Below are 25,609 nucleotides of genomic sequence, written 5' to 3'. Positions count from 1 at the left end.
AAAAAATGGTTTGCTTTAAAGAATGCTTATTTGTTTATTTTCATAGAATGTTGTCTGTATTACAATCCTGTATGTCCTAATTTGTGGTACTATAACATGGGAGACTGAGAAATGTCTAGCTTTTGTTATTGTTTCCTGTCTTCCCTTAAAAAGCCTCAAATTAAAAACTTCATTTAAAAAAATCCATATTTCTGTGCATAGCAATGACTGCAGTATGCTAATTCAATATATTTTACACCAGGTATGCTGTCATTTGATTTTCTATGTAAAAAGCAATTAGAAAATCAACACCATTTTGTGGACAAGTCATACATTCTGATCTGATGCCCCTGCATTCATCCCAGTTTTACAAAATGATCTTAAAGCCATGAGTCAGGGCCAGAGTCCCAGGAAAGTAGCCATGGTGGACCCAGGGCACCAACATGCTCTTTCTAGGTCATCAACAAGGTCTGCTCTGAGGACGTCTATGATAGGAACGGGGTATCTGCATGTCAGGGAGGGTGAGCTCCCATGGCGACTGCCAAGCAAAGTTTCCGATCCTAACAAGCCAAGTTTGATTATAATTCTTGGCTGTGCAATCATCCCTCTCACACCTGATTATATACAGTGGCTAGGGAATTGGGAGCAAACAAACAGAAGGACACGGAGCAACGCTGGGCTTTGAGAGGCTGGCTCTGGAAGAAGCTGGCGCCGTGCCTGCACACTGCTGGTGTCTGAAGAGCCACTCCAAGCTCACGCCGACTCTCCCTGGGAAAAGTAAGCCGCCCTCACATCCGACGCGCCTCACGACAGGCGGGCAGGCCACCATGTCAGCACAACATCAAATTGCCAGCAAGACTTCATGTTGCTACTAAAATGTGAAGTGTGCAATTACTTTAATTTTATACCTTTCTTGTTCAGCTCAAAAAGGCTTCTTTTTTTTTTTGGCAACAGGAAACAAACAAAAATCCTACACAATCAATCACACTCTGACCTTTCAATCCTACATGTTCCAAGAAAACCACCTCCTGTTTTTAATTTCATCTCAAACTACGTGACTACAAACATCACAAAGTTATACTTTTTGAAAACTATGCTGTTGGGAATTCACTTTTCATGGGGGAAAAAAACAAAAACAGAACAGTATTTCCAAAATCATGGTGCAGGGTTTAAGAGAACTACAAAAAATGCTACTGCCTATATTCTATGCTAATAGATGTGTATCTTCATTTAATCAAGTCACATAATTTACATTGTAAAAGGAATAATTTTAATTTTTCTCAAAATAGATTAATTGTATTTCAATACAACTAAAAACATCTCTTCTTCAGATAGCAATAAAAAGGAACAAAGTACTGATGAACCTAACAGCATGGGTGAGTCTCAGAGGATATTATGAAAAGTGAAGGAAGCCAGGCCCAGTATGGTTCCATTTATATAGCATTCTGGAAAAGGCAGAATATACAGACACAAACTAGATTGGTGGTTGCTGGCGGTAGAGGCTGGTGCGGCTACACGGGGTGATGGAATGGTTCTACACCTTGGCGGGGGTGGTGTCTGCAAAGCTATAGCATGTGTCCAAAGTAATAGAACTCTACCTTAAAAAGGGGGACCCTTTATTGCATGCACATTATTCCCTGGTGAATCAACCTTATCCTTTCTTTTTCTTTCTTTCTTCCTTTCTTTCTTTCTTTCTTTCTTTCTATATTTAATTAAAGTTTATTGGGGGACAATTGTTAATAAAGTTACATAGGTTTCAGGTGTACAATTCTGTAATCCATCATCTATATATCACATTGTGTGCTCACCACCCAGAGTCAGTCTCCTTCCATCACCATATATTTGACCCCTTTACCCTCATCTACCACCTCCTCCCCCCTTACCCTCTGGCAACCACTGAACTATTGTGTGTCTCTATGAGTGTTCCAACACACAACCTGCACTACAGGAAATACTGAAGGAGGCTATTCGACCTGACACAAAAAAGCAAAAGAATACAAAACCATGAGTAGTATTATGAGCAGACAGGCTGAAGCAGGAAATGGCGACCTCTACACCAAATAGGACACTGTACACTTAAACATAACATACAGGGTAAAGAAGAAAAAAAGAAACACTTTAAAAAAAACAGGAAAAAGACAACTTGCTAATGCAGTGCGAAAATCAACTCGCAGCATAAATAGAAGCAGTCTGTAACAACAAAAACATAAAAGGGGAGAAAGTAAAGGTTTGAACCGGCACAAGGAAATGGGGACAGGAAGCATGCTGAAGAAAACGGGATACTCTAAATATGAAACTTCCTTTTACGTGAACTTAATGGTGACCACTCAGAAAAAAACCCAGAACTGAAATATATAACATAGAAAAAAAGGAGAGACAGAGGGGGAAATCATAGAACACCATCACACTGAAATAACAGCAACAAAAAGGCAAAGAAACAATGGAGACACCACCTGACCAGAAAGCAAAAGATAGAATGATGGTGAGCCTTACACTTAGCAAATATTTTCATATGTGTTTCCACATTAATTTCTGAAAACTCACTAGAGAAGATAGATTGGGCAAATACTGTTATCTTGAGTATTTTACAGAGGAGTACCACGACGCTCAAAGAAGTTAAATACCTTACTTGAGGGCAGCCAGTCCATCGGTATCAGATACCCCCCAAATCTGGGCCTCCCAAGGCCAAGTCCAGCATTCTTCCTCTTGGAGTACAATGCCTTTTTGGACACCTTGCTGTAATGTTCAACTCAATTAAAATTAGCCAATTAAAGTTAGTCTCCCATTTCCTCAAGGCACCTCATATTGAGGTTTTCCATACTTACAAAGCAATATTGAATATGGCCACCAGGCAAATGTTAATTTCATCATGAATTTAATATGATGGTGCATTATGCCATTTCAGCAGATAAAGTACCAATGATTTAAGGCTTAATTAATAGAGGATGTTTTCCAGGTCACAGAAAGTAAATAGACCAGGTGGAGGACTTCTAGAAAAGTATTTCTAGTAAATATGATTCCAAAACCATAAGAATGAAAACATATATGATGAAATGGCTATGCAAGTTCCTTCTTCATTTCTGCTCTCCAAATTCTCTTCTCAACAGCAATTAATGCCATTATTCTTATACATTTATCTGAAAATAATGAATACATATACATGTAAATACATGTATAAAATTTCTGTGTGTATGTGTGTGTGTGTGTGTGTGTGTATGTATATATACTATATATGGCATTATATCACATACTCTGTTCTGAACCTTGTTTTTTTTTAAGATTTTATTGGGGAATTGGGAGCTGGGAACAGTACTGGGGAGTTGGGGGAAGGGGAACAGACAAGTTGCTGTCGTTTTGTTCTTCAGTCTAGTTGTGGAAGACGTTGCTTCACTGGCCCAAGTTGGCACCATCACTGCGCTCTTCCCGGGCGAGGCAGATCAGTCGCCGGCTTCTGGACGGCCACTCACTGCAGCTCATGAAAGCTCATGCCAGCTGCTGGTCAGCCCCACTGCAGCCTACGCTGCTGCCGGCAATTCACAGCAGCCCAGCTCCAGGTCGAGCTGTTGTTCAGCATCTTAGCTGTAGAAGGCGCAGCGTCACTGGCCCTCACGTGGGATCCGAACCGGGGCCCTGCTGCTCAGAGCTGGCGTCCCAAGCCAACTTGTAACCAACGTGCCTCTCGGCCAGCCCACCTTGCTATCCTTTTAAATTAACAATGCACCTTGGGGAACATTTCACATCAGGAGAGTCTTCACCTTTTTTTTTTCTTTCTCAGGCCTGGCTCCAGGTGTATTTTTTCTTGAGATACGAGTAGGCGAAGTAGCCCATCCTGCTCAGGGAGCCCAGGAAGGAGACTCTGAAGAAACATGGCAGTTTCTGCTTGCTTTCTGCTTGGACCAGCTGGAACGCACTGGGGATGACGGCTGATAAGAGTGTGGCAAAGCGCTTCTAGACCCTGTACAAGGACTGCAGGTTGGGCCGCCTGCCTTCTGCACAGTATTTCTTGGACAGTCCCAGGAGCTTGAGGCGGCACAGGGTGGCTCCCAGAAGGACAGCAGCACAGCCACGGAGCCACAGCTCACGTTTCTCTCCCTTGTTCTTCCAGCTCGGCCTCGACGTGGTCCAGCACCATGGCCGGTTCCTGAGGGTTTTCCTCACAGAGCTCACATCGTCACATTCCAGGATTTGGGCCAAGGGCTTCTTCTATTTTTGAAAAGTGGGGCTCTGAGAGCTGGGGTTCCTCTTCATGGTCCAATTTCAAGAGGTCCGTGGTGGCGCTGGTTAAATGGCCTTTGGCATCACATCCGTTTTTGTAGCTTTGTAATATCCCATTTAATGGATGCACCCTAATGTGCCCAGACAGCTCCCTAGTGATGGGCATTTCACTCTTATAAGCAATGCAGCAACAACGTACCTTGTGCATTCTTCATTTTGCATGTGGATAAATATGTCTGAAGGGGAAATTTGTAGATTGAATGGAATTTATGTTTAAAATCGATGGACTGGGCAATATGGCTTCCATGAAGGTTCTACCAATTTATACTTCCCCAAGTATCTTGATTTATCATACTTTTTTAAAGCCCTCCTCTGTTACTGCACTTCTGAGCTGTTGGCAATCATTTGCTATTATTTACAAGGCTCTGATGAACATCCTAGGTTTTCAATAATATTTGTGCTACCCTACGTTATTTCCTGGTGAATAAATAAATCCTAGACGTCAAAATGACGGGATTCTTTAAGACTACTGTCTAATTTTCATTATGCTCTTTTATGAAATTTTATCATTGTTTCTGGTAGCTTTTCAGATGAATCTCTTGGACTTTTCCGGGATTTCTCCACCTTTAAAAAATTTAAACTCCAATATTTTATACTTTCAACACACCCTTCTATCCTTTCAAGATTCTCATACTCCTGTTCCTCCTAAACACATTCTAGGCTACTTGGCTTCAAATATCTACTGTCGAATCTGCTCCTTTTTTATCTTCACTCCCTTCTGTATCTATTTAGTCAGGACCCAACAGTTCATCACTTTGATTGCTCTCCAACCTCCTTCACCCTTGTTCATGTTTCCTGTATCTCTGGAAACCTAAATTTCAGATTGACCCGATAAGCTGGATTTCTGTGCTTTAGGGACTTGGTGCCATGGCAACCCGAAAAGGAAGTCTGCATTGTGCCATGGTTACGTCTTGCAGTCCCCCCGGCCAGTCCTCTGCCCTGTTTCCCCACAGATGGCATTTTACGTCTTCACCTCATTCCATAAGCACACTACTACACCCTGTTCTCCCTTACTCACAGGAGGTGATTCCAGCGATCTATTTATGGGGGAAACAGAAGCCATCAGTGGGGAGGGGGTCCTCCCCCTTCTCTCCAGGTGCCCCCTCGCCTCGCCTTAGTTACAAATATCTTTGCCTCCAGTGAACAGGGTGTAAGACGGACATGGGCACTGGTGTTTGACCTCCTTCAGTGACTCTCACTGCTTTTAGGATGAACTCCTTAACTTGACCTAGAGTGCTCTTAAGGATTTGAACCCTGCTGCCTCTTCATTTTTATGTCTCTTCACTATGGTTCACAGCTCGCACTCCCAGCTCCTCCCTGATTTGCCATGCTTGCCCTAATCTTTTAACCTTTCCTTCCTATTCACCTCATTATTTCTCCTACTTTTTGAAGACTGAACTCAGATGCAACATTTTCCAGGCAATTTTCCCAGACCTCTCAGTCTTGGTTAGGTGATCCTTACAGGTGGTCTCACAGACCCTTTTGTAGACTTTAATCATAGCATTTATCACACCATATACAGTCACCTTTATGTAGGCATCTAATCCACTAGATAGTACATACAGAGGGGAAGTTTAATAAATATGTTAGAAACTATTTATGAACATACTGGCTTGGATTTTTTGGCTTATTATGTTTTTTTAACCTCCTATTCTCACTGGGTCTCAAGGGTTTCTAATACCAGATGCTTCAATTTGAAAACAATCAAATTAATTGATCCTAATGCTTCACTTGGGGTGGAGAACAATCTGCTAAAAATTATCTGCTTAAAATATCAGATAGCTTTATAAATAGCCATTTATCAACACTAATTTTTTTATGATTTTATATTTTAATGCTATAATAAAATCAAATTCTATTGTTTTTTTCAAGTTAATTTAAATACTCCACATGTTATACATCATTCTTCTGATCAGTTAGTTATAAGCTTAAATTAGCATTACAAAGACTAGTAAGTTCCAACTTTGACCTACCTTTCATTTTTATAAGGTTGTGAAACATTTTATGTTTATAATCTTTCTTTTCTTCAAAAGAAAGAAAAGATAATGGAGCGTCTTTATATTAGGACAAAGCAAATAACTGTCATGTGATTACATATTTGGAAAGAGAAATGAATTTCTGTTCCAAGATTCAAGTTTTGACATAATAAACATAATTTTAGATGCAGTATAGAAACTTAACAATGTCCTTTAAAATGAGTGGCAAAAAAAATTTCCTTCTGAGTCATGGCTGGAAATGTAGGATTGTACTTTTGTGAGCTCATCGTTTTACCTATATGGAAATTTCTTTAACACACTACACTTGACTAGGATGTGAAGACATAGGATCACTCATTTACATCATCTTTGACATTTGTAATATTTAAATAGCAAAAATGTCAATTGTCACATGCAAGAAACTATTGGAGAAAAGTCCAGTTTAAGTTGATGATTTCAAACAATTCAAATGTTATTTCCTGAAGAATTAAAAGATTACATTGAGGTTAATGGGACATTAATTTATTTAGCTATACAATTTAATTTTTGAGCAAACGCCTAAGGTCTTTTATACAATTTACGATGCAACAGTTTTAAATAAAATACTTATCGAAGACCTGCTATATATCCGATACTATACTTGGCACTAGGGCTAAAAGCATAAATAAGATAGAGTTTGATATTTTGTGGGTGTCAGCATGTAATTCCAAAGACAGTTACCTAATAAGTTCAATGCCACATGGTAAGTGGTAATAATATAAGAAAGCAGAAAGAGTTATAGAAACACCAAGGAAAGATAATCTCACTTTGTCTGACTTGTAATTCAGTTCAAAAGGGGGATTCATTAGTTCAAGACGAACGGGAAGGAGAGAGGCATGTGTGAGTAAAGAGACAGGCTGAAGAGGAAAATGCAGGCACCCAAGACACTGTCATCAAACCGTGATCCATAGACAGGTAGAAAGAAAGATGGTAGATTGATAGGTAGGTAGGTAGGTAGATATAGATGGATCTGAGAAGCTTAAAGGAATTAAGTAACTTCTAATCAACACCAAAAACGTACATATCAATCATATTTTCAACAGTAAATCTGAACAAAGCATTAAATCTTGCCTCTCGCCTTGCTAGCTGCCGCTCATAATCTCAAAATGCAAGCTTTTGGTTGTCACAAGTATGTGTTTCCATCTATGATTTAAAAGAGCATACTGATACAGTCAAGGCTCTCTTTTAGACGATTTACTTAAAAATATTTTCTTAAAATATTGCCTGATTAGTAAATTATTCAAGAATTATAATTGTACTTTGGCATAAAACTGTCATCAATAGAAAACAAAAAGGATGGAATTAATGTCGAGACAAAAAGACATTAGGAATACGCAATAGCTGAGTGATTTCCATAACTGGGGTAATGAAATCAGACGAGGCATAAAGCAGAAGAGAATGCGGGAAGTACACACAAGTTACAAAGTTCCATAAATCTGCAACTGATGTCAGACCACAGCACAATCATAAAGAGATTCTGTTCCTGTGAAAAAATGTTTCCAAATGTGGAAATACTAATATGCCCTTTTCCTGGCATACTGTAGAATGACACGTTATATGCAGTTAGACATCCTCAGGACATTTGGTAAAGAGTGAAAGTTAAAGCTAACTTAAGAAAAGAAAATGCTATCAATAAAAACAAAAAATGAAAGGCATTCCTACCATCAAGAAATAAGTAAAAATTGAAAAGCATACTGCAATGTTTATATTACCCAAAGCTAGGATTAGAAAAGTGTCTTGAAAATGACTTCTTGTAATATCTCTTATGAGTCACCGCTACATCATCTAGGGATGGAGGTGGGGGACAGCTTTTACTATCTTTATCAATGCAGAGTAAACACAACTCCTAAACCTTGTATTCCATTTAGTCTTTAGAATGACACTGGAAAAGAAGCTAAGATTCTAGAAGTGTCACAGTTGTGCTTGGGACACTTAAGGGAATTCAACTTTTTTAGATAACATTTGCATTGTCAATAAAAATAAAACGGAGATCCTTAATTTTAGATTAGTCCTTTTATTTTTACGATAGTTTTCTAAACTCTGTGTATTGCGGAGAAATGTATGAATGCTCAAAACAACTCCTAAAATTAAGCATCTATGGAGGGCAATTACGATAATTCACTCCAAAATGTACTTTAATATCTTTGTCAGCGTCCAATGCCTAAACGACACAGAATGAAACTTACAATTTTTTCCTGAGTAAATACCATTGTAGTTATTCTAAGATGAAGCAATGCAGATCAAAAGCTCCTATAATGCAAAGTTAACACAGTGCAGAATGTTAATAATATGCTTTGCCCTTATGGGTGTCAGCCACCCGTAGTGAGTTTATCTTATTCATTTGTACATTCCCAGTGCCTGGCGCATAGCAGCGATGGATTGAATAGTTACTGAGGTTAATCAATTCTTAGAGCATGCATAAAAAGCACTAAATCAGTCCTTTAGTGTTCTCTTCAGAACAAGGTCACTAATCCAGTACCTTCGAAGATACAACCAGGTTAAGATGGCAGAACACTCCAGATGCCCAGGGCCAGCACTGTGAGTGTGCCACTGACGGACCGTCTGACCTCAGGAAAGTAGCATAACCTCTCTGAACCACAGTAGCCTCTGGCTTCCTCTGGGGTGTAACCGTGACGCCAAGTTCAGACGGAGGCCGTATCAAACGTGTTAAGAAATGTCAGGGTTAGGAGAGGCGTAAGGTTGGAGCTCGTGGCTGAGGACGTTTGAGAACCGACAATGGTCCAACATCTGTGCTGGGCACTCAGGAGGAACCCCTCTCACAGACCCCGTCTCAAGGAGCCGACATGGGGCAGAGACAACTGCACTCAGAGGTGTGCACTTTGGGTTCAAAGACAGAGAGGAGAGGAGGCACAGGTACACATCCTGTGGGAGGAGGGCTGGTCCATTTATTTGAGCTGCGTTCTAAGGAGGAGTCAGGGCTGCATGCCTATCAGACCAAGCCAGGAAGGAGGGCTGAAGTCAGGGTTCTAAGCAGAGGAAACGCACGAAGAACATAGTTTGAGACTGGGATAGCACTGGGACGATTTTAAGTGATCAGACCGGAAGGGCCGACCGAGTGGCTCAGTTGGTTAAGAGCTCGCTCAAGAGTTTGAGCTCTGAGCAACAGCGGTTTGATGCCAGCCCGAGCTGAGCAGCCGCTAAGCTACCAATAGGTAGCAGGATGGCTCAGCTAAAAAAAAAAATAAAAAAATTAAGTGATCAGACCGGGTTAGCTGACTGTGGGTGGACTCTCATGCACATTGTTTTGGGGACAAATAAGTTTCTAAGATCACAAGTCTGAATAAAACAGGTGTGGAGATTTATGAAGAAACTGACTAAGGATGATTTCAGCCCAGCTACCTTAGAGCTCCTGAAAGCAAGAGATTGAAGAACAACTAATTCATTAAATAAGCAAGTATAACGAAGCTTTTGATATTTGGTGATCGTGGGTTTCAACGATTGAGTTTGTTTTCTATCAGGTTTAGGTTCAATCTATTTTGTTGAGATTTAAATCCTAAACGGTATTATTCTATGATACAAAGAAGATGGTTCAGAAGCCTATAAAATACTGTTTTCTCTGATATCCAAACCTGAGCTATTTGGGGTACTACTTTGAGCAAAAATCAGTACTTTTGGAAGATGGCTATATCGCAGATTTATCCTATTTTGACTTATTTTTCCTTACTCTGATTAAAAACTTCTTTCCTCATAACGAACTTTTTTTTTCCTATTGGAAGAAAATAATCCCATTTTTCTGGTTTCGTATTCCCCAGTGAATGTCTTATCTTTTATACCAGATTCCAGGTACACCTTATCCAGTCCTGGTGTCCTTGCCAAGTTCAATAAGAAAAAAAGGGTTAAGCTGCAAAAAGCACAGTCTGTTTGGAAGTGACATTCGCCTAACAATCCGGGAAGACTGATTAACTTGGCCGGAGACTTCCATAACACGCCTCCATCTCAGAGTCACTCCCCAATTCTGTGCCATGTTTAGCTCATTTTTTGCTCCATTTGCATGCATTCTATTATACTATGTACTGTTAGTCCAGTTCAATCCCTATAAAATAATCCGTTTCCAATTATAAAGATTCAGATTTTGTCTCCCTGAAGCTGTGAAGTGTCCCGGTGTCCAGCCCAGAGCAAACAAGCCCGCTTGGACATGCTTGCTGGCTTTGATTCATAAATAAAGATTTCCTGACTACCTCCCACGTGCCTGGCCCTGTGATGGGAACAGGGATTCAGATGTGAATGACAGCCCTTTCTCCAAAAACACTGGCTGTATGATGGGAGAGAATTATGGGCTAAAACAGTACCAGCGTGGCCTGTTAAGAGAGAGCTTCCTAGGGGATGAGATGCTTGGATGAGTTCTCGAACCAGATGAGAAAGGATTCGCCAAGGGATCCCCAGTGGGGTGCCACGAGAGAGTAGGCGGGCCTGTGACCAGACCCACGAGACGGATGACCTCAGGCCCAGGGCCTCAGCTCACGGTGTCCACCCCCGTTTCCATCGGGGGACAGGACCTCATTCTGAACACCCGATAGGAGCCGGGGGCTCCTTCTCAAGTAAAGGAGAACGCCCTCCTTGCACGCCCTGCATCCATCTAAGCCACCTGTGCCTGATGGGCCTGGGTTCCAGGCGGCGTGGACCCACGAAGCAGATGCAGCTATTTGTGTGCACATTTTCTGGGCAGAGGTCAGAAGCTCACAGCAGGTTTTCCAAGAGCTGGGCCCCATGTCCCCAGACAAAACCAGACCTCGTGTGTCTCTAATTCTGCCTCTGCCTGATGCAGCCTACCTGTGTCTCTCGGATAGGACACTGGTCTGGGTAGGCGTTCTGTCCACCCACCCTGCCTCCCTCACCTGTGGGAGCCACCTGGTGGCAGGACTTTCACATGACAGTACACTCATGCTTTCCATGGAGGACGCACCCAGCCAGCCCTGGGACCGGAGGTGTGCTGTGCTGACACTGGGAGTTCACGAAGCGCGTTTATCTAATCCTCAGCATGGATCTATACCCGAATCATGACTTCCGCCAGCCTTTTATGCTTGAGACTGAGTAGGCTTACACCTGCATTGGGCCCGCACATATGTACATACATAAAATGGTGCAAAATTTTGCAAAGAAAAAGGCAACTAAGGCTCTAAAATGTTCCCTTTGTCTGCTGAGCCCCATTGGCTTTTCTGAAGTCAATGAAACGTGTTTGAGACAATACTAATGAGACGATCAGGCTTATTTACTCACTTCTGAACAAGAAATGCTCCTGTCGCTGGCACTGCTGGCTGAGGACAGTATCAGCATCGGTCCGAGGCTGCCGTTTGAGACTAAATTCAGAGCCTGTTCCCTTCTCCGTGCGGCCTGAGCCCTCTGATTCATCTTGTCAACGGCAGCCTCTTGTGCTGTGTGTAAATTATGTGTTCACTTTTCTCTCTTGTTAGATTCTAAACTCTGTGGGCACAGACTCGGGCGTGTTCTTGTTGATGTTTCTTGCCCCTGAAATGCATTTTTGGTATGCAGCTCAACAAACTGACCAGGGCAGATAAACAAAGTGCACAATACAATGTTGCTTTGTCACCAATCATTATACCCATATTCACTCCTCAGTGCACTGCTTTCACAGATATCATTTTTTTTTAATTGGGGAGTTGGGGGGATGGGAACAGCGCTGGAGAATTGGGGGAAGGGGAACAGACAAGTTGCTGTTGTTTTGTTCTTCAGTCTAGTTGTGGAGGACGTTGCTTCACTGGCCCAAGTGGGCACCATCATTGCACTCTTCCCAGGCGAGGCAGATCAGTCGCCGGCTTCTGGACGGCTGCTCACTGTGGCTGCTGGCCACTCACGCTGGCTGCTGGCTACACACGGTAGCCCATGGCAACCCACTGCAGCAGGGGCTGCAGCCTACGCCGTCACCGGGAACTCATGGCAGCCCAGCTCCAGGTTGAGCTGTTGTTCAGCATCTTAGCTGTAGAGGGCAGTGTCACTGGCCCTCATATGTGGGATCCGAACCGGGGCCCTCTGGCGTTCCAAGCCAGCTCTTAACCATCGCGCCACTCGGCTGACCCACAGATATCATTTGAAGGGACGCGTCTCTAGATTAGGAAATTGTAAATAAGCATCTCTGGATGGTGAACTTTTAAATCGCCAAGAACACTAATTGCATATGCATTTTTACACAGATACATGGATGTGAGTGTGTGTGTAAAAATATCACTTACTCACATAATGTAATATTTTATCACATTTGAAGCAATTATGAGTAGAATTCTTAGCACTCAGAAGCATCAAACTGCATGACAGTCTAATTCCTTAAAGGCATGATGAGATATAGTGTGAATACTGTACTTCAGCTATTTAAAGCAGTGTACTCAAATAAGATAAATGTGGACCCCATAGGTCAAATTTATAAGATCAGGATATGGACAAACTTTTCTTCTGATTAAAAATGTATATCTATATCTATCTATCTATATCACTATATGTTAATTATAGATATATACATATACGGAAGTGCAAAGAAGAAATTTTCCCCCTTTCTTTTAGATATTTTAATTTAATGATCTATGCAATTTTATATTTAGAAAAATAAAGGTCAAGAAAGTAGAAAAAAATACATGAAAAGTTCAACACCAAATACAATAATATTCTGTGAAAAATGCAATTGTCAGAACCATGCCAAGATTTCTTTCACCCTTGAAAAAATTTTCTGCGGGCCAAGACTTATAATAGAAATGCAAGATTTATAGTATCTTCTTTCTAAAGAGGTCTATCAACGACTCATTTTCATTTATCAACATACCATGTCTCTATTGCTAACCAATGTTTATTTTTTTACTAGTGGAAGGAGGACCAAAAGAGTTTCATAATATAGACAAAAAGATAACATATTACTGGGCTTTATAGCACTGGCAAAAGTCTAACCACATGCAGCTTTCATCTCTAACTTCTTGCTGATACATTTATTCGCTTTGTAACAGCTACTTTTTAGTTTAGACTATGAAGCATTAGCATTGAAACAAGTAAAGAGGAATGAACTACAAATTTGAAGAGAGTTGAGGTCGACGGGCCTCAAGTTGGCAGCCCAAGTTGCTATGAGAGCTCCAGTTAGCACTTTGGGGAAAAGCAGCACAAACAACCAGCCAAGTGTCACCCGGCACAAAGTTGGAAAGGTCAATAAGAAACTTTGATGGCGAGACAGACTGCCTAATGGGTAAGAAACTTTCAAAAAGGCATCTGTAGAAAAAAGGAAGAGATGCCATGCCCCATCTGTGGGAACCATTTGTTCAACGGGTCAAGGATCACATATTTCAAGTAAGACTGTTGGCTAGAAAGGGCATAGACTCGTCATAATAAACACAGCGCGATGTTTACTGAAATAACGCTGTCAGGGCTGCCCTTTAGAACATCGATCGAGTGCCGGTGAATACCCGGCACAGGAACAACACAGCAAGCCCAAACCCAAGCTCTCTGTAATCGTGTCATAGGAAAAACCAGACTGCCACGCGGAAAGACAAGGGGAGTGACCCGTCATGCCAAATCGTCTTGATTTTATTATAGATGCCAGCTAAAAACCCCTACCCATAAGGGAAATATGTCTGGTGGTATCAACTAATATTAAAAGCCCTCATTCGCATATAGTAGGGATGGCAAAACCAAATCATCAACCATCTCTTCCTGACGAAATCTGACTTTTAAAATTTGTTATTTTAAACACGTTGTTGCCCCCTCTCACTGGGGGGGGAATTAGCCAGTCTTAATTACATCAATCACAAAGTCACAACTTTTCTCTCAGCTACACAAAATTCATAATCCAAAATCCAAATAAAGCATATTTTAAAGTCCACTCTTAATTCATGATATCACTCAACAATTTAGCAAATGTGTCCACTATGTATATAAAGAAAATAAATACATGATTAAACTGAAATTGTCATTTGAATTTAATTGATCAATTAAGTTTTGGGCAGCAGACCTGAAATTATATTGGAGTAATCAGAATTTTTTAGCATATCACAATACTAACTTCTCTCTCTCTCTCTCTCTCTCTCTCTCTCTCTCTCTCTCTCTCTCTCCTTCTCTCTCTCTCTTTCTTTCTCGCCATTATCTGAATTTAGGATAGAACCTAAAGGTTAATGGGAATGATGAACTAAAAGTGTTTATGAAAGATGACACAATATTATAAGACAACACCATTATCTCACTAGAAAACCCAGCAAGATAGCTGGAATCCTGGGGACTGGCAAGTAGATTCAAGAGGGTCTGACCCAAAGTCCCAATGTACCATAGTGACTCAATTCTATGCTCTTGGACTAGAACCAATCATACCCACTCAAACAGAAACCGGAAATGACGTTAGAATCTCCCCACAATCGGAAGTCCTTGCACTGTTTGTGCACCACCCCAATCCGGGTGGGAGTGGGGACAGTTGTCCCCAGACGGCTACTTCTAGGTATAGAGAAGAGCTATCCAGGCATAAGCAGAACTCAGGTGTGGAGTACAAATCCGTAAAATAGGAAGATGGGTTATCAAATGTTCACTGTCTTTCTGGAACATGAAATTTGGCAGCTGTTGAACTGAGTCGCTGGATAGACTCTTTAAAAAAATTTCACTCCTTTTGCCCATGAAATTGAAAAACTAACCATAATGAAATAGGACTTAATAAGATGTTATGTTCCTGTAGTTTCAAGTTAAATAAAATTTCATAAAGTGCCTAACTTTTGCATGAAATATGCATGGAAAACAAAAAAAAATACAAGGAGTTTTGCTCTTTTGTAGGCCTTCAAAAAAGTAATTTAAAATTGAATAAAAAAGAAAGATATGATTGGAACTGTAGGTATTGTGGAAATTGGGCTGTGAAAATTAAAATACTAGTTTGTACCACAGCCATAAATTACTAAGCTAATTATCTAGTAGCAGGCATAACTGAATCATTCAAAGGGGTAATTAGCAATCAGACATAATGAGCACTGCTAGTATTTCTTGTCATTCTGTATTTAGCTCCCATGCAGCCTGGGAGAACTGAAGTATTTCCTATCCTTCTCAGAGGGCATTACTGCTCTATTGAGTGCATCAGCCCATGTTATTACTCCCAGTAGTTCAATTCTTGTCTGGACTGCACATTTCTGATTTCCCCTGTCAAAAGTGGCCCGGTTCTCCCAGGCCCTATAAAACAGTCACCTTTTGAGTCATAATACCTCAAGATCTATGCGAACTGCACCAGAACCAAATTATATACTGGGTTGTTGGAAAAGTCATGATGCATGTTTGCGACAGATGGCACTAGTTCATTTTTGGAAGTACAAGAGTCATTTGCATCTATGTTACTGCTATATTGTTTGACAGCTGACAGTTCTAGCTTCATTCTAAAAAAATTTGAACAATTTGGTTGAGTTTTGGAGATTTTACAACAAGTTGAAAATGGAAGACCAACCTGTGCATTTTTGCCATATTTTACTGTTTTACTTCCATAAAGGGAAGAACGCACATCAAGCTTGTGAAAAGTTGCATTAAGTTTACGGTGACAACGCTCTACAAGAACGTCAGTGCCAACGATGGTTCACGAAATTCTGTGCTGGTGATTTTGATCTCAACGATGCTCCTCAGTCATCCGAGGTTGATGACGACAAAATAAAGGCATTGATCGAGTCAAACCCATGTTACTTGAAACAAGAAATTGCAGAAACATTGAACATCCATCATTCAAGCGTTCACGACCATCTGAAGAAGCTGGGATACGTAAGCAAGCTTGATGTTTGGGTTTCACATGAACTCAAATAAGTTCATTTGACGGCGCATATAAACATCTGCAATATGCTCATTAAGCATGAGGAAAAATGATCTCTTTTTGAAGCAACTGATAACTGGTGATGAGAAGTGGATTGTTTACAACAAGGTGGTGTGCAAATAGTCTTGGTCCCAATGTGATGGTTCGCCTCAAACGACATCGAAAGCAGACATTCATCAGAGGAAGGTTATGGTCTCAGTGTGGTGGGGTTTTAAAGGTGTCATGTTTTTCGAGCTTGTACCAAGGAATCAAACAATCATTTCGAATGTGTTGTTTCTGCCAGCAATTGGACAGTTTAAATGAATCCATCATCCAGAAACGTCCAGAGCTTGTTCATTGTAAAGGAGTTGTGTTCCATCGCGACAATGAGAGACCACACACAAGTTTGATCACCCATCAAAAATTATTGGAGCTTGGATGGGATGTGTTGCCACACCTACCATACTCGCCTGACCTTGCGCCGTCAGACTTCCACTTGTTTTGCTCTGTTTAAAACTCCTTGCGAGGTATAACGTTCAATTCAGATGAGGCTGTAAATCAGCACCTTGTTCAGTTTTTTGCAAATAAAGACAGGTCCTTCTATGAATGAGGAATTATGAAGCTCACTGAAAGATGGCAAAAGGCTATCGAACAAAACGGGCAATATATCATTGATTGATCTTTGTTCTTTATAAATAAATGACCTTTGAAAAACATAGACAAAATATGTCATGACTTTTCCGAAGACCCAATATTCCCTTTAGCAACTTCACTGAGCCCTGATCCGGCTGCTGATGCTGTATCATTTTGAATGGTATTTTCCAGAGTAATAGGTAAAGTTTTAATTGTATGTATACATTAAAATACTTCTAGAATTGCTCATATATATGTTCAACCACAATCTGAACAGTGATACAACTCTTCCATTCATATATTTTTTTATTTTTTCCTTTTTTTTTTTTTTTTTACTGAACACATACAAGTTCCAATGCGAGCCTTTGTCCTGGGATGCGGCAATGAGTAGGACATGGTCCCTCCACCAAGGATCAGACGGATGCTACAGGGAGGTCGGGACTTAAATATTCACCCTGCACTGTGGTACAAGTGATAATGCGGCAACTGTATCAACACCATGTCCTCCACCACCTCCCCTCTGCCCCTCCTCGCATCATAAGCAGACGCAAAAGATTACATGGAAGAATCATAGTAACAGTGCAAATTCGTTAGGGGAGAGAGTAGGTTGTTGAGGAAAAAAAAATTAATTCAGTCCCTTTTTGTAGTCACCCACTACATGAAAATGCGTTGGTTCCAAACTGTAGATTCAAAAGGCCACTGTTCCGCGTTAGACTGAGAGTGTCAGCCGGGGCGCCAGGAAGGGACCCAGCCCAGGAAGCCGCAGGCCCTTTGCTCAGCCCGAGCTTGAGCCAAAGAGCGTGTGGGGACACGCTCTTTACAACGGAAGACGGAACACAGCTCTAAAGGGAAGGGTGCCGATCAATGGGACAGCTCTGCAGAGGCGCTCCCAGAGGGTCATGTGCTTTTCCCTTCAGGAGCCTGACACCCCTGCCTCCCCTGCTGTGGGGGTGCCAAGTGCTTCACAGCATCTGGGGAGAGGACTGACTGCACCGCCTGCTTTCCTGCCATCCTGAACTAAAACTGCAACTAATAAGAGCAGAAAGAGCGATAGAAAAGCAGATGCGTTTGAGGACAAGCACAGATCTGGTCTTTAAGGCCTTATTTTCACTCTGCTGAGGGCGGTCATCTGCAGGCAGCGCAGAAACAGTGAGGCCAGAACCAAGCAGCCCGCAGCCTTGTGGTCTGAGCACAGGCGCCCGTTGTGTTCTGGTGACACCATCTGGGTAGGACCGGGTACCATGCCTGCTGCGTACTGCAGAGTATCATTACCCTTGAGGATAAAACTCCCCTTCACAGCACTTCAGATTCTGAACTTCTTTTGGAAGAATGCAGAGCAGAGAGGAAGGGGAGGGGACGGTTGTGCCCCTAGCACCCAGTCCGCACCAAGCATGGCACTAAGATTTTACACGTGGAGGGTGACTAACCGAGCACAGCACTCAAACATCCTGCACATCCTAAGCTCTTCATCTGTGACAAGATGCTCGGTCCATGTTCGCACCACAAGGCAACGGACTAGCTCTGCTGCTCGCTGACGGGTCAGACAGGAGCTGCAGGCTGGGAGAGGTGAGTGCCAAACAGCAACTGGGAGTACAAACCCCAGGACTCAAGAAAGGCATGCTAGGTGTTCCCTGCTCTGCATTTCGGGCTTTTTACCTCACCCGCGTCAATGATTCCCCAGTTGCCAGTCACAGAGGCAGTGCTCTGAAGTTATTTCCCCACTTCAGAAAAACAAAACAAAGCAAAACAACAGCCTCTAGCAGCGCTCTGTTAGGTAAGAACACATTCTAGGGTGTGAATAATCCTCCAAAAAGGTTGTTCATCATCTCTCTTCACAAATTGTTTCCGCACTATGCAGGGAGCTGGCAACTGATGGGAGGCAAAAACAAAGCTATTTTTTTAAATTGACATTATTTCTAACAAGTCATCAAATGGAAACTGCATGAATTCAAATATATCAACAACCAAACCAGAAAATCTCTAAACTCGCTGCCTAACACACACACACACACACACTCTCACACTGACACACATGCAGACATGCACACTCACATACACATGTGCACACACACATGCACACACACATGCATGCGCTCACAAGTGCACACACTCACACATGCACACTCACAGACATACATGCAGGCATGCACACACACATTCACCCACACACATGTGCACACTCACACACACTCACATGCAGACATGTACACTCACACTCATGTACCTTTGCAGACACACATGAACACATGCACACTCACACACACACTCATGCCCACTCACATGCAGACATGCACACTCACACACGTGCATGCAAACACATGCAGCCATGCACACTCACACTCTTGCAGACACACACTCACACATGCACACTCACACCCGTGCACACACTCACTCACTCACGCATACACATGCGCACACACAGACATGCACCAACACTCACACATGTGCACACACTCATGCACACACACAGACATGCACAAACACATGTGCACACACTCACACACAATGCTTAGGATAAGAAATTAGGTGCATGTGGTCGGGAAACTGGGCTGGAGGGTGGTTGGGAAGGTCCCTCCTCCATGAATGGAGGCCCTGCCTAGTAACTTATCTATTTTAACAACAACAGCTAAACCTTGACTGGGACTCTGGTTCCTTTTGTAGAAACTCACGCACATGCTGAGCCACGCACATCCTCCCTGAGTACAGGAGATACCGGGCAGACTGCAGGCTCCCGCAGCTGCCGGCTCCCTGACCTCCACTTCATCTGCCACCCGCCACCCACCAAGGAACGCCGGTGATGACACACGCACCTCCTCCGTGTCTATTTTTCTCAGTGGGACCTTAAAACAGTACTCAACACACAGAGGGCAACTGACAGCTGCACTCGAATGAACAAACACACGTGTATGCTGAGCTGTGCTGGCCCCACTCAGCCACCACGTTTGTCTTCTTTCTCATCCCGCTGGGCGGTGAGAACAAGTTCGGTCCCGAGCGCCCCACCGAGGGCCTTCAGCTGCCACTCACTTCTTGACCTACTCAGTTCAGTACGCTTCGCCCTGCTGAGGCCCAAATGGTGCCAGCACTACACTGCCCATGGCCGTGGCTCATTCTTGTGGCGACCAGAAGCAAGCTTGGGGCTACACAAGGGGTCCCCCAGGCAACACACAGAGGAGGGGAGCCCAGCATCCACAGGGAGGCTGGGCACTGAGGGCATCCCCAGACGCCAAGCCCACGCTGCTCCCTGCAGGACTCCGGCTCACGCTGAGCAGGGCCAGTGACAAAGCGCTCAGGCCAACGCTAGGGATGCAGGCCCTGAAAACCGTCACTGACTGCCCATTGGGGCCACAAAGGGAAACGGCCCCTGGCATCACACAGTAACACACACGACCGAAGCAGACACGTGCCTGGCAGGACTTGGGGTGACGACTCTGGCACAATGCAGGCCATGTGTGAATTACAGAAATAAAAATCGTAACCTGAGTAGGAGAGTAAACTCCCAGTCCTGGTCACTGCTACCACCACTCTGGCATTGCCGAAATGGCTCTGACACTTATAGACTCATGGAAAATAAAACTGGGGCTGCAGCGTGTTTATGATGCATCAGTGGGGAGCACCCCTTGCAGGACACCCCGTCAGCCCCCCAACATCGTAGTCACCTCAGGCTGTGAATGCACAGCCCTCACCCCCAAGTCCTTATACTCAACCCCAGCCACCATCCTGGTCCCTGGTCTATCACCCAAAGACACAGCCTTAATAATTAATACTCGAGTGAACCACAGAAATACATCATCTCCCTCTGATACGTTCTTGCAGAGAGTAAGCTGAAAAGCATGGATTTAGTCCAATTACCTTATTATACAGATGACAAAACAGACGTTCCAAGGAGGACGTGACTTGCCCAGGGCCATGTGTGTAGTTCCCAACACAGCCAATGTGCACTCCAGTCCTCAGCCTGGTACGGGGATGCCCTCACAAGACCCTGTCGGAGCTCAGCCCTGAACGTAACGATTGTTTTCCCTTCTTTTTTCCCCCACTCCACGCTCTCTCTCACACACACAGGCACACGGCGTATCATCTTCATTTTAAACAATAACTGTAATTTAAACAATAGCTAGACCGTCTCATTGTGGGTCACCCCCATAGGTCGGCGTGCATGTCGCTTGCAGAGGACTAGGCAAACAATACTCAGGATGGTTTGCAGAGCAAGCCAGAGACAGACAGCATGCACACAGGGACAGACGAGCACGCCTACCAAGTATCAGGTAAATCATGTGCAGAGCTGGGCGTGCCAGTCGCTCAGCATGTTCCAAGGACCAACTTGTTTTTCCAAAGAGCTTCAGAAACATCCAACAGCATGTGTGACAGAAAAGAAGGGACACCCAGTTTGTTCTTTCTTTGGGATCTTCAACACAATTTTGAAATTCAATATTTGAAAATATTATATACATTTGAAGCATGAAATCAGTCAAATGTTGGTATATATTTTCAAACTGGAAAATTATCAGAGAGAAGAATACTATTAAACATTTAAATAATTTTATATGGATATTTGAAAACAATTAAATGGGCATAGATAGGTGATTTGGTTTAGCACCCCCCCAAAAAAAAACACTGGAAAAAAAAAACCAACCCGTTTAAAATCATTGATTTTGTCACAAGAGGGAGCCCATGTTTTTCAATGAATTCAAATACATTGTGAAGAAATAAAATGAAGGTAATTTGATCTTGACTGTATGTGAAGCTGTGAATTTTATAGCATAATCCATTATTGATAACAAAATATAAATTAGTATTAAATATCAGCAGTCATCTCCCTCCAATTTCAGTTTATCTAGCTAGAAGAAGGAAAAACCAAAACATTTTCTAATGATTTATTTCCCAAACAAATCTAGAACTACGATATGAAGGAAGCAAACAAAACGTGCAACACAGTTTAATACAAATTTAAAACTCAAATATATTGTTCTAGTAATGGGTTATACAGGAAAGAGTAGAAACTACTTATCCCCTGATTCATAATCCACTAAATATCCTTCTACATCATCTTAACTTTTTCTGAGCAGCTGGTGGGTGGATAGCAAACAAAAGGAAAAATACGCATCCCAAAGTAATGTGCCTTTCTGTACGACAGTTAACATCTAGAAACTACGTTTCCCGCATCTATGATAGAAGGATGTTTAGCTACCTTGTGGCAGAGCTGAGAGAATGCATGACATCAAGACACTTACAAATGGCATTTGGTAATTGTTAAGAAAAGGCAGTTTCCTTCCACCTTTTTGAGTAAACGTTATAGAAATTTTCCTGGTAAAAAAAACACTTATAAGTCTCATTCATAAAAATAAACCCTTTCCAGATACCAAATTCCTCTTCTTACCCACTGACTTTAAGCCCTATTCTCTCCTTTGTAATCTCAGCTTCTTAAAACAGTGGCATATAGAGAGGGTACCCAAAAAATGTGTACACATTTTAAGAAAGGAAAAAACTGTATTAAAATTGTAATACTCAATATATACTGGTAACAAAAGACGAATACAAGTCACGTTTGACTTCTGCAATTACAAGAGGTGCTCAAAGTGGTTCCCATCAGCGTCCAGACACTTCTGATAACGGCGAACTACTGCTTGAGCAACGTTGACCAAAATGTCCACTTGTCTACATTTTTTTGGCACCCCCGGTATTGGCCGCTACAATTCTGCCGCTTAACCAAAGCTCCTTGCATTAATCTTTCAATATAGTCAAGCTACAAAACTGAAGGTTGTTTTTCAGTCTTTATCTTACTGGGCCTTTCCAAAGCTTACGATACGTCCTCCTTCTTAAGCGTTATTTCTTCTGTTTGGTCCTTCCTTGTATTCCTTCCATGGTTTCTTCTTGACTTGCTGGTTATACCCAGGCTTCAACCACAGACTCCTTATGTGCTCCACTTATCTACGTCTCTGGAACTCTTATCTGCCTTCCTGGCTTCACTACTACTTCTAGGATGATAACACAGGTAGACAAATGCGTCTGCTAGAATGATCTATCTAGCGTGCAAATCTAACCATTTCTCTTTTTCTGCAGAAAACGCTCCTGCAAGTATTCTCCTTGCCTAGTTAGAGGTGTCTGACTGGGACACCCAACGATGGGTTTGTTTTGGGCGGCTCACACACTGTTGGTCCATGCAATGTTTTGTTTTGTATTTTTTTAATGACTTACCTTCAACAAGAAAAATAAAACACGAATTCCACTCCTCTGGCTTCCACTGGAAAACTGAGAAAGTGAAAATGTTAGGTCCCCATCCATCGGCAATGAGGCAGAAGTACCAGTATGTCTGCTTAAGCGAGGCGTGTTTCCCAGTCCGCCAGCACCCCCACCATACGTCACCGCCACGGCTGGCATCGGAGTCGCTGTCACCATCCACTTGGTGTTATTTTATTTATTAGGATACAATTAAGGAAGCAGAGTGAAGCCCTTTCTATAACCACGTCCATATCAAAAGTGGGAAAATTAAAGCAAAACACAGGCACTATGCACTTCAAAAAAATTCCCAGAAAGACGCTGTGTGTGCAAAGAACCAATTTAGGAACGTGAAGGAAAGTAACCCGGGGCTTCACTGTCTGCCCAGCAACTAGAGGCACGAAGATTGTGATCACAGGGCATGACCCGAGCACCCACTCTGCCCCACGCAGGGGACAAAGGGCTTCCATGCGGATGCTGAGTGAACGTGCTCGAAGCTCACAAGCTAGCCATTCTCCTTGTCTCCACGTTGGGCTTTTTCCCTAACCCGGGTCCGTGATTCCCAAATTCATAGTCATAGAAACAATACCGCCTGAAGTTATTTTCCTCTTGCAGAAAAAGATGGTCTCTAATGGTGCTTAGTTAAGTGGCACCATTAATTCCGGTGTGATGTGGGGTTGTCGGGTAACCTCCCTGAGTACACGTTTCTCTTCCATAAAGTCGGGCACAGATGCTCAGCTCATGCACAAGGCGGGGAGCGTTAACCCACCAGCACAAGGATGGGACGGTGGCACCTGGCTCGTGCTAAGTGCTCAGGACGTGCCCACCATCTCCTCATCCGCACAGGCATGAGCACAGGTGGCCCTCAGGCCAGCCTGGTCAGGTCTGTCTGGGCGGCCACCTGCCTTTACGGAGGAGGAAACTGACAGAGGGGCGAGTCACACAACAGAGAAGTGTCAGGACCAGCGGTGGGAGCCAGGCGTTTGGCTCCACAAACCAAAGCGCCAGATGCTGGACCGACATAGCGAGCTGAGACTCACGCAGCAGTGTGGGGTACGTAGACATGTCTGCAGCATTCACAGTATGAAAACATACTCACTCACAGAATATCGCCTCCCCAAACCTGCACCCCAACACGCCACTCAGCATTTGCTCGCCTCTTCAAATGCTGTCTCCTGGGGCAGAAACGTCTTCCACATAGTCCAGAAATTAGAGTCAACTTTTAGCTCTCTGTCCATGAGGCTCCCATGGAAGCATACCCCACATTTAATAGTGACACCTTGGGGTCAGGAACGAGAGATCTTACTCAGTTTTGTGTCCCCAGAGCCTTTTGTTGTTCTTGATAGGTACAAGGCAAGCAAAAACGACGGTCACTGCGTGAGGAATAAGGAACGGACAAATAACAAAAGCCCTGCAAAGGTTGTGACACTGAGGAAAACAGATTCCACGCACAGCATTTCAATGTGCGACACTGATTAGAACCAAATTGCAAATGCTGAAATACACTGATCCTCATTTAAAAACAGGATCCACTAACTATTTTGCTACCACTTACAATTAGCTATGATGTATCTTGATAGCTTTTTTTTCCATATTTATACACAAATGAGTATGGAAAGAAAATGTAAATTCTGGAAGAGTTTAAAAAGTAACATCAGGTTGCCTCCATATCTTGGCTACTCTGTGGTGTCATATGGGCACAGATTTACTGGGGTGACCCCTTTGTAAGTCATATAAATGTTGCATGTCTCAGGCTAATACAGTGTATGTCAACTGTAATTGAAAAAATATATATATTTAAAAAAGAAGAAATAAGGAAAGTAGAAAAAAGCAAACACATAAGAGGGCAACAGACTTCTGAAATGCATTCCCATAGCTTTTCCGGCTTTTTATCTTTTTTTGTTGCTTTTTTAAGTCTAAATGTTCAGTGACATGCCTGTATGTTTAAAATAGCATTTGTTTTTGAAAGTATTTCTTTTCCCTCACATTTTCACTTAATGTTTGTGATCACTTCATTTTTAAGTGGTGGTAGAGGAACCCGTATATTGGCCTATGAAACAAACATTGGGGTGCATTTTGACCCAGAAGAGAACTTTAAAAGACAATTGGAAGCTGCTGTTTATGCCTTAGTGAACCCACGCAAATGACTGGGAGCAATTCTAAGGACAAAGGTCAACAGTTTAAGGACCCTAGTCACAAGTGACAGCCCACTGATCCTGAAAAAGGCCCCCATGGTTATTATGGGATATGAACCATGGTGGGCAGTGAGCTGAGGAACTGAATTAGAAGACATCGCAAAACAACAGAGAACCCTTAATTTTTTGAATTTGGATGAACTACAGCATCATTAATCATCAGGGAAATGCAAAAAACCCACAATGCGACACCATCTCACTCCTGTCAGAATGACTATCATCAATAAATCAAACAACAAGTGCTGGCGAGGTTGTAGAGAAAAGGGAACCCTCGTGCACTGTTGGTGGGACTGCAGATTGGTGCAGCCACCATGAGAAATAGTTTGGAGGATACTCAAAAAGTTAAAAATAAAACTACCTTATGATCCAACAATCCCACTTCTGGGTATTTATCCAAAGAAATCCAAAACACTAACTCAAAAAGACATATGCACCGCTATGTTCAGTGTAGCATTACTTACAATAGCCAAGACGTGGAAAAAAACCTAAGTGTTTATCAATAGATGACTGGATAAAGAAGAGGTGGTACATGCACACCATGGAAC

The 25,609-nt window shown here is 42.6% G+C and overlaps 1 protein-coding gene and 1 pseudogene across 7 annotated transcripts in view; both read right to left on the bottom strand.

Moving 5' to 3' along the window:
* The window catches only part of RALYL (RALY RNA binding protein like), a 583,573-nt gene that overhangs the window by 337,043 nt on the left and 220,921 nt on the right, over positions 1-25,609 (bottom strand). The window lies entirely within an intron of this gene.
* On the bottom strand, positions 3,751-4,402 carry LOC109387573 (ganglioside-induced differentiation-associated protein 1-like 1 pseudogene; annotated as a pseudogene).

The sequence above is a fragment of the Hipposideros armiger genome, unplaced genomic scaffold (genome assembly GCF_001890085.2).
Source record: "Hipposideros armiger isolate ML-2016 unplaced genomic scaffold, ASM189008v1 scaffold_163, whole genome shotgun sequence".
In the NCBI taxonomy this organism is placed as follows: Eukaryota; Metazoa; Chordata; class Mammalia; order Chiroptera; family Hipposideridae; genus Hipposideros; species Hipposideros armiger.
Note: the sequence above shows the minus strand (reverse complement) of the source record. Positions and strands in the feature narration are given on the sequence as shown.